This window comes from Larimichthys crocea, chromosome XXI (assembly GCF_000972845.2).
Source record: "Larimichthys crocea isolate SSNF chromosome XXI, L_crocea_2.0, whole genome shotgun sequence".
NCBI lineage: Eukaryota > Metazoa > Chordata > Actinopteri > Sciaenidae > Larimichthys > Larimichthys crocea.
Genome location: NC_040031.1, coordinates 19,743,383 through 19,756,547, shown reverse-complemented (window position 1 = coordinate 19,756,547; position 13,165 = coordinate 19,743,383). Strand labels below are relative to the sequence as shown.

At 39.6% G+C, this 13,165-nt stretch overlaps 1 protein-coding gene across 5 annotated transcripts in view; it reads left to right on the top strand.

The window, feature by feature from the left end:
* shank3a (SH3 and multiple ankyrin repeat domains 3a) overlaps window positions 1-13,165 on the top strand; it is a 189,164-nt gene that overhangs the window by 154,814 nt on the left and 21,185 nt on the right. The gene's annotated exons all lie outside the window — the stretch shown is intronic.

Genomic DNA, 13,165 nt, shown 5'->3' with positions numbered 1-13,165 from the left:
CCTTCACCCTTGTCACCTTAAAAGATTCATACTGCGGGCTATATTTTAGCTTACTGTGTATTACTCAAATGTCAGCATCAATCCAAAACATTCTTGTCATAGTTGATGACATAGTTTACTTGTATTACATCGTATCACCTACACTTGGCTAAGATTGTGATATCTACATTCAGAGCAGCTTCCTATTAGAGACAGACAAGGAGTCACATGTGAAGTGGTGGGTGGCTGTAGTCAGTGATCAGCCATTATGCCAGGTATCCTGGCATCTGATTTGCTGTCGTCAGCTTTATCTCAGTTTATCTTTTTAAAGAATAGAACATTTCAGGTAGATTTAAACATTTTGAATGTCACATTTAGATGTATGAAACGAAATGCAGTGCATATATACGTTGGATGCATATATGCCACGGCCTCATGTGAGACTGATTCGTTTTGATAGTTTCAGGGTCAATTTAAGCTGCGTGTTAGTCTGCTGACGGAGCATTTGCCTACTTGACAGGAACCTGGCTACTTCAACCCGTTCTCTTTGTCCCATCACGCTTTTTGTTTCTCAGTTTGTCATGTTATCAGCATCTGAAGAAAGGCTCTCTAATCTTCGCTCTTGACACCTAGAATGTCTCACTAACACAATGAATATGGATGTGTGTTAACAAGGTCGCACCAAAGACATGTTGGTACCAACAGCTTCAGATCACTGTTATTTCTCCCCTTTTATTTTATACCGTCTTATAAAACCATACATGCTTAAGGCCTGTGAATTGAAACATGAAATAAATAAAATACTCATTTGAGTTTGAAAATTACTCCAGTGTATCCTCATCCCTCATCGACCCCCTCGTACTCTCACGGTCACCTTGTCCATCTTTTTGCTCTGATTTATTATAGCAGCAATTCTAAATTTTATGTCTTATTGTTCGGATTTATTCAGTCTGTAGTTTTAAGTGTTCTCAAAGGTTAAACTGAGCAAGCTCATAAAAATAACTAGCAGAAAAGCGTTTACCTTTCAATGACAAACTACTCTGCGTTAAGTTCCGTCTCATGGTGCGATAAATTTGTCTGTACATGCCCAGATTGCAAATCACGTAGATAGAGTTCAGTCAGTAACTCTCTAGCGACGACTTGTAAAATGCAGAGTGAGTATGCAAATGCACCACACATGACTGGGCAGTGTATGTGCACATGCATACAAATTGGCACGCTTTTTTTTTTGTTTTACACGTGTACACACACACTTCAGTTATTGTCTATATACTGTGTGGAGTCAGCAGATAGATTAGCATAGCCAACTAATCCATCTTATTAGAGAGAGAGAGAGAGAGAGAGAGAGAGACAATAAACCACAGGTTGGAAGATATGTCTTTGGTATTAAAGTTTAGCTGAGTCAGTGTTATAGACTAGCAGTTCAGTCCTGTCATTTACCTCTGTAAAAAAAAAAAATCATGTGAAGCGTCTGACAGTACCACATCTCAAGGTGTGTGTGTGTGCATGTGTAGGTGTTGTGTTTGTTTGTTTGCAGCAGCAGAGTGATGGCCACTATCTGTACTTTTCATCAGAAGTCAGTCGAGTGTGTTGAGCCATCTCTCCCCCTCTGGAGGACAGATCCATATCAAATCATAATAGATGGCAATGCTATTTGAACAATGAATCACAGCTGAAGCAGGACTCGCAGAGGAGCAGAGACATATCACATTTGACAGGAGCCGCATTGGATGACAGCAGGTCACCTGCACACACACACACACACACACACACACACACACACACACACGCACACACACAAATAAACAAGCACATACACACGTGGTCAGGTTACTGCAAGTCAAAACTATTTCACAGTGCAAGATCTGCTTTTACACACCATTGTCACCTGTAGTAGTCATCCTTGTAGACACACTTTTGCTGAATCATTTTGTTTACATAAACTCTTTTACTGTCCTGACTTGACAACCACTGTGTTTCACTGTTGGTGGTTGTGGTGTCACATTTAAAGAAATGTGGCAATACACACACACACACTGCAACTTACCTGGCAGAGCTGTAAAGCATCCCTCTGACTGGGCATGACTAATCACACGCCTACCTTTCCACCAGGGCGCTTCTGTCTCCACTTTCTCCAGTTCCTGCGTCTCACTCTCCCTCTATCAGTACTCCACTCTCCTATAGAGGTGGGAAGTGTAAAGTACAAAACTTTCTTGATTTGAATAATTTTGTTCAGATCACAGATTTGTTGTTACTATGTAGGTCTTTTGTTTTTAAGCTCAGCAATCATCTAAACAATCATTGTTTTCTAAAGCACATCAATACTCATTTCAGTAAGCCATTACATCACCATTTACAACACCATTGTATTACAGCTCTCTGTCTAACTATCATTTGTCTCAAAATTAAATCTGTGGCTGGTTTAAACTGGGCCTCTATGAGCGTTGGAGAGAAAGAAGCTTTCCACACAGTATGGCAGGTGCTGTAACTGCAAGTTGATCTTCAGTTGAGAGCATTTTATTAACATGAATTAAAACTTCAGTGTTGTTAAAAGATCCTTGATCAAATACTTTTATGGGTAGAGTGTGTTGTTACCTTTATTTCTTTCTGCCTATATACAGTAAGCAATGCTTAAAGTCCAAGTAAAGTAAGAATAAATAGGTGTTCTGAGTTTGTCAGACTAAAGAAGAAAGTGTTATTAACCACCCAGCCAAATTTGAATGAAATATCAACTAGTTTATGAAATTAGGTGTCAAAATCTCTCTGCTAGGGGTGCAGGTGTATGTTCAGGGTGACCTCAGTGACATCGAGCCACCCTCTAGGGCCGGGGTTCCCAACCCGCGGACCGGGGTCCGGATCCGGACCGGACAGGCGAGTCTATTTCATGCCGTAACATAACTTTTCCAAGCACTGCACTGAGCAAGCATTGGAAGGTACCAACCAATCGTGTGAGAGTCATACTACCCATGTGATTCTATCTAGCCAATGAAATCGCCACCTTGAATTCAGAGCGAGGTGCTACGAGTGAGTCTCTGTACAAGCACAGTCAGATTTTTACTTGGAAGGAGTTGACGTAGAACATACGTGCGGTTCTCACTCAGCCAATCAGCACTATTTTCCAACATATTTAATGTATTTTGAAAGAAGGCTCAAAAATTGCCTTTACACAGACTTTAAAGATTAATAGCTCTGTAGCCACTGTGCAAACTTTGCAACTTGATTGTTACTCTGTCTCTTTCTCTACCTTTATTTAGGGTATATTTGTAGACAGTAGAGGCTACAAGAAGTAAAGGGAGATTTTTTTGGTCTTTATTTGACAGAGACAGCTTAAAGAGTGACAGGAATGTGAGGAGAGAGAGATGGGGAATGACATGCGGGAAAGAGCCACAGGTTCGAACCCTGGGCCACCCCGGCAAGGACTGAGCCTTTGTACATGGGGTGGTTGCTCTACCAACTGAGCTAAATGACACTCTTTTTTTGTAATCTTTTAAATAAGATGTAACATACAGTATGTCATACTGCTGAGCTGACATGGATCCTTTTAAATCAGCAGTGAGGGAGGTTCCATCGTATAAAGCTACTGATTTGAGTGACATTGATGATTCAGTAGAGTCAGTATAACATTTGCTCCTGTACTGAACACTTTACTTCTCTTGCCTAAAATATGTGCGATTGTGCCTGCTTTTGTCTGAGTAAATCTCTGCTTGTCTTGACCTTGACTCAAAGGTGTGTTGTGATGAGGTGTCACGATGTTTGAAGAGTTCGTACAGTAGCTGCTTCTTGTTGTCTGAATTTGACTGAATTATTCAAAGCTTTCACTTTGACAGAGCGGAGGTATTTATAGCCGCTGGTCTCTGCCTTCGACACTTACATAGTAACAACAATCTCTCCGAAGGCACCACAACAAACCAACCAATTCTAAGGAGGAGGAGGAGAAGGAGGAGACAGAAAGACAGACAGCAGAGAAGCAGAGATGTGAAATATATGCTGGAGTTGTTTGCTGGAGGCTAAAATAGAACAGGATATTAAGGCCAGAGACACTGGCCCAGTGTCACTCCTAAAACTAAGCAAACAGGAAGTCCTTTAACAGGAAAATGTGGTTGAAGACTTTTGAATAGCCATCTGCATAAAATGGAAGATTCAGGAGTGTTTTTAATCATCTCCAGGTGAGGATGAAAGCGAAGGCCAGACCTGGCTCTTTTGAGTGATTCAAGCTGGATGGAGATGGATCAGTGGCAGGGTGGAGGGATAACCTCCTTGTCAAACTCTTAGTGAGGAGGATAGAGTTGAACAAATGGACTGTTGTCCAGTCATGGTGTCAGATCTGCCTGTGCTGTGTAGCAGGATAGACGGGGTGGTAACAGTCGTGAAGGCAGAGCAACCAAACTCCGCATGTCGTGACCTGTACTGGGGTAAGTCGCTCTCTGTCCTCAAGTGTCTGCACTGTTCTGACGTCAGCACACCGACTACTATAGAGGGCAAACAGATGGCTCACTTATGACTGTAGTCATACTGCATGTAATGTTAAAATGGTATTTTGTAGGAGAACCTAAAAATACCCCCCCTCTCTCTCTGTAAATGTGAGAATTTTATACATTATATAACAATCTGACTCAGCATGAGGGAAAATATGAGGAGAGCATGAGTAGAGACAGAAAAGTTGTGTCTGCAAGCATACAAATGTTTCCATTTTTAGAGGAGGGCATGCACTACTACAGCTTGCGATTATGAATTTGACTCAGTGCAAATATATAAATTATATAGAACAACAAAGAACTCATTAAAGGTATTCTTAATGTCCCTTTCTGATAATAATGATAATCAAATGTCTGTCTTTTGAATCCTCTTCATCTCAGCCCGACCCCGCTTCACAAATGGAAAGCTTTTTTGTTTTGTTTTTTTCACGGACATTTTGATGCTTGTAATTGAGGGTTCTTACTGCTGTGTTCCTTTTTAAGACAGATATTTCACGATAATCAAATGAATGCCATTACTTAAGTGACCTTCTATTGCTCTTAATGAAATAGGAGATCTGACATTACAACTTATGGAGTCCAGCGCTTACATTTGGCTTTGATAAACTCTTTTCTTTTAGTGCTGGCATGATTAGATCTCATCTCCTATTCTATTTTATTCAAAGCCTGTCTTGCAATGTAATTTTCTTATTCTGGGCTTTGATCTAAGTGTCTTGTTGAGTTTATATCCAGAAAAAGTCTGCCCTCCCTCACTCCAACTCTCTTTTTTTTTTGGTTTTTAATAAGTCTAGGTGTACACAAGGCTCACCAAAATAAAAATGTGAGACTGTCTTTACCAGAAAAAATTACAGCGTTGGTCATTTGTTGACACACGTGAAACAGCTTACTTTTTACAACACGTGACCTCGTTGGAGTGTGCAGATTATTACTTTGTCCTTCTTCAGGAGTAAAGGTGGAAGTCATGAGATGTTGCCTCAACAAAACGTCTTAAGAGACAGGAAATTGCATTTCACGCCATGTCTTGGTTTTAAATGATGACGGCAATCTTTCCCTAACCTTAGCCATGGCTTTGCTTTTTGCTTTTTTTATCTTTCCCTAACCTTAGCCATGGCTTTGCTTTTTGCTTTTTTTTTCCCCCTTAAAGTTGCAGTCCATAAGATTTCAGTCCTGGTTCATGCAGTAACAGCACATTATGACCATGCCCATAATTCTGAGGGTAGCAAACACTCTTTGAGCAGAAACTCTGTCAGAATTTTAACAGAAAAGCAACTGGTCTATGTGTTTACAGCAAAACAAGACAACTCATGTTGTTTTAATGAAGTAGTCAGTTAAAAATAATTGCAACTGCAGTCGGATGATGAGAAGTTTTCCAAATAAGAGCGGTCACAGTAAAGTTGGTTACCTTGAGAAGTTGGGGAAGTGCTGCCTAATGGCAGTAGCTCTTCATCTAACAGCTTACTGTGGCTGCTCCTTCTCGTTCCATTACTTCCTGCATTATTTTAAACTTCAGAAAACGCAGAATTATCAGTCTTGTTTTGTAGATGCAATGTTTATGAACAATCACGATCAAATATGCTGTTTCCTATGGCTGCTGGTAATGTAGAGCAGCAGCAGTAGGACACAGCATTTGCATCGAGATCATGCTCGAATAGGACTAGTTCATAAGACATGTTTTCCAAACTTGTCAGTGCAAAAGTTCTGAACAGCCATGTAGGTGGTGTAAAAAAATCTGACTGTCATAGAGAGGGACAGTCGTTTTCCACCGTCTCTCCACAAAAGTATTCAATATTGCACGTGGTTGTACGCATTAAAAGTGACAGAAGTAATTGTGTCAATTACTGAATAATTACTGTATGTAAATATATTATATTAGCAGATGTAGACCATATTGCATCAAAATCTGGTTTGATTTAATAGAAAATCATAAAGATTAAAACTATCGTCAACCTGATTGATGGCAGATCAAAAAATGATCGGTGTGAATTAATCCTTTCTGGAACTGTCATATGGGTTGTTTTCGAGGACACTAATTAGGACTGTTTGGCAGAATATAGACTTATTACCTCTTAGAGATATTTTCACTGTCAATCTATTGTCATCTACTACCCTCCCTCTCTCTGCCGTACCCCAGTTCAGTTTTCTATTTAATCTGTCCTCCGTCTTTCCACTCCAGCAGTCTTCCTCTGTTTTTTCCTCGTCATCTTTTTCTTTTTGTTCTGACATCCTCCACTTCACAGTTAATTAAGCCACCCTACATTTTCCTTATCATGTCCATTTGTGCACACAAATGGCTTGATGAAAAGATTTACTCGAGCATCATACCCATATCAAAAATATGGGCTCATATGCAATTTAACTTTTGTCACCTTTGATGTTGAATATTGTCCTGCAGCTCCAAAATATGTGCATGGTTTATTTAAATTCCCCATATGAACAGAAGAGATAAAGATTAAATGGTCTGCTTTTAGTTTTTCTTTTGTACTGACTTTTCTTTTTCTTCAGTGACCTCTTTATCACACTGTCCTATTGTGAGCATGACTAATTTTAGCCAGGAAAAAAAACCCTTTCTTTTAAGGTCTTATTCAGGCGTCGTTTGGAAGGAGGAATAGAAAAGTAGGAATAGACATAGGAAGACAAAAATGAAGACATTGCTCTGTCCTCAGTGCTCTGTGGAAGTGGGTTAGCCTTATATCCACCTGCACGGAACAACAACTCCCTGTTGGATCTGTGGAACGACAGGCACAAAAGAAAAAGTGTGACAGCACAAAAGAGAAAGAAAGAGAGGATGACTCTTTATTTTTCTTTTGCCACAAGCATCTCCTTCCACTGTGTGGCTCTTGGGAATTTGATACATGAGAGCCCAGCATTGTTCTTGATTAATCTAAACAGTGTTTTAGTATTCAGGGGATAGGAAACTCTCAGAGTTTACTACACCTCCTGCTTAGTCTTCTGTCCACCTGGTTTAGGAGGTTAACATGCACAACATGAATGAGGAGGCAAAGAGAGAGAAGGAGAAAAGGAAAGGAGGGATGAGTGGGGGTGTGGAAGGAATTAAAAAGTCAATGAGGCTCCCTTGATAAGTGTTTGTGTGAGTGTGTGTGCGCATGTTTGTCGGCAGCTCTTATCAGTGGTAAAACAGCATAGGTTAATTCTCATTCAGCAGTGTTCAGACAGTGTGCGTGTGTGTCTGTGGTGTTTTGTGTTTACGTGCATCTGTGTGTGTGTGTGATGTGTCTCTTGTGTCCTTCAGACAAGGACAGTGAAGGTGTTACAATCTGTTCATAATGGAGAAGCACTGGGGGAGTGTTTATTGCAGTAACTGCAGGTTTCAGCATTACACGTGCTAAATTTTCTCAGAATTTTGACAAAACTTTCGATCAATATCACGTTAAATCTGTGATCTGTAGATCAGGCAGATACTGAGTGTTTATTTTTAGATGTTTCTGAAAAATCAGTGCTGTGGTAAATGCAGTAATATAAAGGAAAAACATTTTTTTAAGTTAACTATAGCATGAAAAACATAAAAAAAGAGTGTGTGCAAAAGCTTTTTTGTGATACCGTACAGTTACCATGGTTAGTAATGGTTGTAATAAATACAAAATGACTTGTAAAATTTCTTGTAAAAAAGTCTTCCTAAAATTACTAAAGTACTATTTTAGCAAAATCTGTTGTCCAAAGTAATTATTACAGATTTTTTTTAAATCTGTACCTCCTGAAATCACTTGCTAATTAAACTATTTGACCAGTACAGTGATGTTATCTTCTTTGGAAGTTTCTCTTGGTAGTAGCAGCTGTAAGATATGTTTTTAAGGTTCAGTGTGTAAGATTCAAGGGGGCTGTACTACAGAGTATGGCAGAAATAGAATATAATATGCATAACTGTGTTTTCATTAGTGTATGATCACTTGAAAACAATAATCACCACAGGTCCCTTTCCACAGAGTTTGTAATGTTGTACCACCATGTTCTAACAAACCAAACCCAAGCTCTAGATAGGGTCTTTTGTGGTTTTCACATTTTGCTCAGCCATCATAATTTCTCCTGGGTGGAAAGTGAGTGGAGGGGATTGCAATCCACAACTACACCACTAGATGCCACTAAGTCCTACACTGATTCTTTAAGATACACAGAGGACTTTTGACAAAAACGCTTCATCAGTGCTTGTTTGAAGATATTGACATAATCAGGGCAGTCATAGTAGATTCGTAAAGTATGATTGGTACAGTTGTTGGGTAATTTTGTTGGGTAACCTTTTCACACTTGATTTTGACAAATCTACAAATCTCTGTGTTAACCACTTGATCACAAACAAGCAGACGAGCCAGGAGCACAATTTCTGCGTAGTATTGCTATATTTATTTATTTGTGACGTAAGCAGTTTATTTAGTGTGCTACACCAGCTTTTTAACAAATCCCAGCATATTCTTTGTGTTCATACCTAACCTGTATAATGCTATTAAAGTGAACTGGGAAGAGAAGTGTGATTCACTTGGTGGCGAAATATTAGACTGTGGTTTAGATTAAATACAGATAAAAGTTGAGTGTTCTTTCAGGTTAAGCCCATTTCAAATTGTGGTAACACAAAGCAAATAAGTTATAGGGTTATATGATGAGAATTCCTTAAAATGAAAAGCTGTCCAGAACTATTTAAAGTAACTCTTAACATCCTGGTATTTCTTTTACGAACCTCATAAGGTCTTTGTGACTACTGTAAGTAAGGCTTTTAAGAAGTGAAGAGTAGCTACTATTAGTTGCTGTCAGTCAGAAGAATTTGGCTGTTTTAAGTATAAAATAACTGTAATGATGCAGCATAGGTCTGTCTAACGCATTAGTGACCCCTCACTGTGTGATTTTACACAGGTGTGAACAGCCTTTTTCATGTAAACTGTGTTTGCCGTCATCAGGAATGTGACATTTATCATTTGCAACAGATAATTCCTTCCAGAAAAGACTACCTAAGTGCCAGGTGTTTTTAACAGCAAACCTAAAAGTTTTAATGAGCTTGGGTGTAAAAGTGAGTGCTGCTGTGTCATAACAGACACAGAGAGAGGAGCGACTCAGGAAGTGCAAATTCTCTCGTGTCCATCAGCAAGCAACTAAAACTAAAACTTTTACTTTGAACAAATGTTTCCATTCTTCATTTAACCACTAACATGTGTTACATGTTGTTGTTTTTTAAGGATGCCATTACCTTTCTGTCACAGCATGCCGCATCTACAGTCTAATGAAAATGCCATTCTCTTCAGATCTCTATTATTAAACTACATTCTGAGGCCACCTCCTAATGTGCACTCACAGGCAATCGTCCCTCATTGTTCTCAAAGGGAAATTAACTTCCTTCCTGCCTCTCTTGCTTTTAATGCTTTGCAGGTATACTTTGCTATTACTTTATTTTGATATATATATTGCTAATGTTCTGTATTTGTCTTATTTGTATTTTTGTTCTTCTGGAAAAAGAAACTGTCGCAGTTTCAACATTGTGTGAGTGGTTTGAAGGAGAACAGGAATTGTTCCCCCTGGACATCAATACAGTCTCCCAGCAAAACCAACCAACTGCCACTTTTGACTTAGTGTTTGTAATAGGTAATAAGTCTTTGCTTTATTTTAACATGACTTTAAAGCAAATAATTTACTGAGTAACATCCAGTGAATTTGTTTGTTTTCTGAAATCTTTGGGCGCTTATCTGCCCCTCTGACAGGGCAGATGTTATAGCTCTGGTGCAGATTGGAAGATGCTTCTTGTTGTTTCATTCCCATCTGTTGCTAAATCACTGCCTCTTGCAGGAGAATGCAAACCAAAAGCATGACAATTATAAGTCCAGGGTGCCCTGGTAGCTCACCCAGTAGAGCCTATGCCCCATGTACCAAGGCTGCATCCTTTCAGCAGTGACTTGGGTTCGTCTTGGGTCTTCAGCTGTCACTATTCAAAAGTAAAAGCATAAAAAAGCCCCCCAAAAATAATAAACCCTCCTAATGTACATTAACCTAAGGAATAGCCTTTACTTACATTGGATGCCCTTTGTCATGTCTCTCGTGTATGTGTGATAGATGGAAGTGGAGTTTAGGTTATCAGTGTTATCAGGGCCCTGCCTTTAGATGCTCCTGGGCTGTACAATATAGATGACAGCTGTGATGAATGAGCTGCATTTCACACTCTTTCACTGCACCTGATATTGCATGACGTGCAGACACAGACACACACACACACACACACACACTCACACTCACACTCACACTCACACGCACGTACTGTATATACACAAATGCATATACCACTCAGACACACATTTTCCTTTCTTTTCCTTGACGTGACGGCTTTTTGATGTTAGATTGAATGAGCATGTGCCGTAAATGTGCAGGGGAAGATGAGTGCTGACTCATCTACAACTTTCTCGCCAAATACCTTATATCACCTTTTCTTTCATGAGTACTTCCCTTTGACAACCAGTGCTAACAAAATGCCACGTCTTTTCTCCCAGTGAGCGGATGTAGTGTAACCTTCTGACCTAGACAAAATACCAACCAGCCTCGCCACGCTTCTCTCTTCCCTCCTTACCCCCTCTGATAACCTCACACGAACACCCACTCAGCTTCATTCTTAATTACACATCATATCTGATACTCTGACGCACTCTTGATTAATCTACAATTTAAATTTCTTTCATGTTTTTGTAAGAAAATGTCACACTTAATTTTCATGTACCCACTTCCCCTTAACCTGCCTCTTGTAGTTCTGTTTTAGTTTGCAATTTCGCACAGTGTCGTCTTAATAATCCAGGTTATAAGATGTAAAACAAACAATTTACTGACTGACATCAGATAAAGCTATAGAAACATAGTCTGATTGGAGGGACGGGATGGTGACAACATTTGTCTGCTGCTTACAATGTTGCCATAACATGGTTACCTTGGTAGTTTGCCAACACACCTATGAACTCAGTTCAGGGAACTGGGTGCCAAAAGGAAGATGTCACTGCGTAGGTGTTCTCAACTACACCCTCATCCACCTGAATGGAGCATTTATCTCCACAGGGATAAATGCTGAAGATTTCTTAAAAGACAATTCAGAGGTTTTTATTTCCACCATGTGAAGTGGAGTTTGTAATTTGCTCTGACATACATTTTCCCAGAACTACTTTTCTCCATCCTCGAGAACAGGCATGAACTTGTTGCCTTTAGTTGCAGGTTATTTGTGTAGGTGTACAGAGCAGTAATTGATTGCATAGTAAAAGTAAGACAGCAAGAGATGTTTGGCAATAGGAAATATAAGTCGTATCCTGTGAATGCAGCTGCTGCTGTTGGAAAACCTGATTTCTCTTTTGCTTTTGCAAGCTGAATTTCTTCCTGTCTTCATGAACACTGCAGCAAAACATTGACATTTATACAGAATCATGTGCTTTCTTCTCCTGTTGGAGTAAAACCAGAACTTGATGTTTGATGTTGACGTTCAAAAGCAAATAGCTGTCAGAATTGTTTGTGGTTGACATGTCTGTTTGTTTGGGGCTTATAATCCATGAAACTAACAAAAATAAACAATCAAAACAACAAAATAGTTCCAGACAGGGCAAAAGTTTTGAGTTTTTTTTTTTTTTTAACAAAAATGAAAAATGTTTTGAGGGAGAATTTTCTTTTCAACTAAGCCACCTCCAAAACACATCATCCCAACCGCTGAGCAGAAGGTGACTCACTGACTAGTTGACTGAGGTTCTTGCTCTTGGTAGAGATGAGCCTTGTTATCAAATGGGCAGAGCTTGGTTTTGTAATGTAGGGTGCTTTCTTTAAAACGGGCTCCTTCCTGCATGTTGGAGATGTGTGGTAAGGGAAGAGGACAGACACACATTTGCAATCCTGCTGAAACAAATGAATGTGTAAGAATCATGCAGATTAAGATTCACACAGCAGTGCTCTTGGAGAATGAAAGACCACAGCACAGGCAAACAAGAAAGGCAGACGAAGAAAATGAGATGAGGTGAGAGAGACAGAGCAGAGGATGATGGGTTTTTCAGAGTAAAACATTTTTAAAAATGTTTTTTTTTTGCCCTTCTGGTGTGTCACCGAATGTCAGCGGGTGCAGTTATCAGAGCTTCAAGTTGTTGTAAGCTGACAGGCTGTCACTCAATCTGTGGATGCCAGCCACTTCAAGTCCACTCACTCACTTTGATCTCTTTCCCTTTTCGCTCTTTACATGTCTCTTTCTTTCTCTTTCACACATATACATAAGATACCTCAAACAGCTTGATGTATTGCCTTTATTAGATGGCAGGCAGTAAAAAGTGACAGGAAACAGAGAAGCAGGGGACAAGCCAGGCTTGTAACTTTGGTCGCCCCTCACTCTCACAGCCTAATTAAGAGTTTCTGTGTGGCCTGAAAGGGTCTTGGGGTGTGAAGTCAGCAGATTGCTATTTAGTGGAGGTGCTGTGTATATTATTGGGATGGGGAGAGGGCATCGATCTCTATCAGCACTCCCATAGGATAAATCCACCCACATGCTGACAGGAACCACACACACGCGTACTGTATACACACACACACACACACACTATATTAATTGAGCTCAACACAGTGCTCTTTCTCGTGCTTTTGTCCGCTTTATAAGAAACATTTTTAAGGCAGCAATTGTTTTGCTGTTTTCAAAAAAAAAAAAAAAATACCACAGAACAATTGGACTCTGGTAGGTTATGATAAATGAAGCATGTTAATGATAATTACCT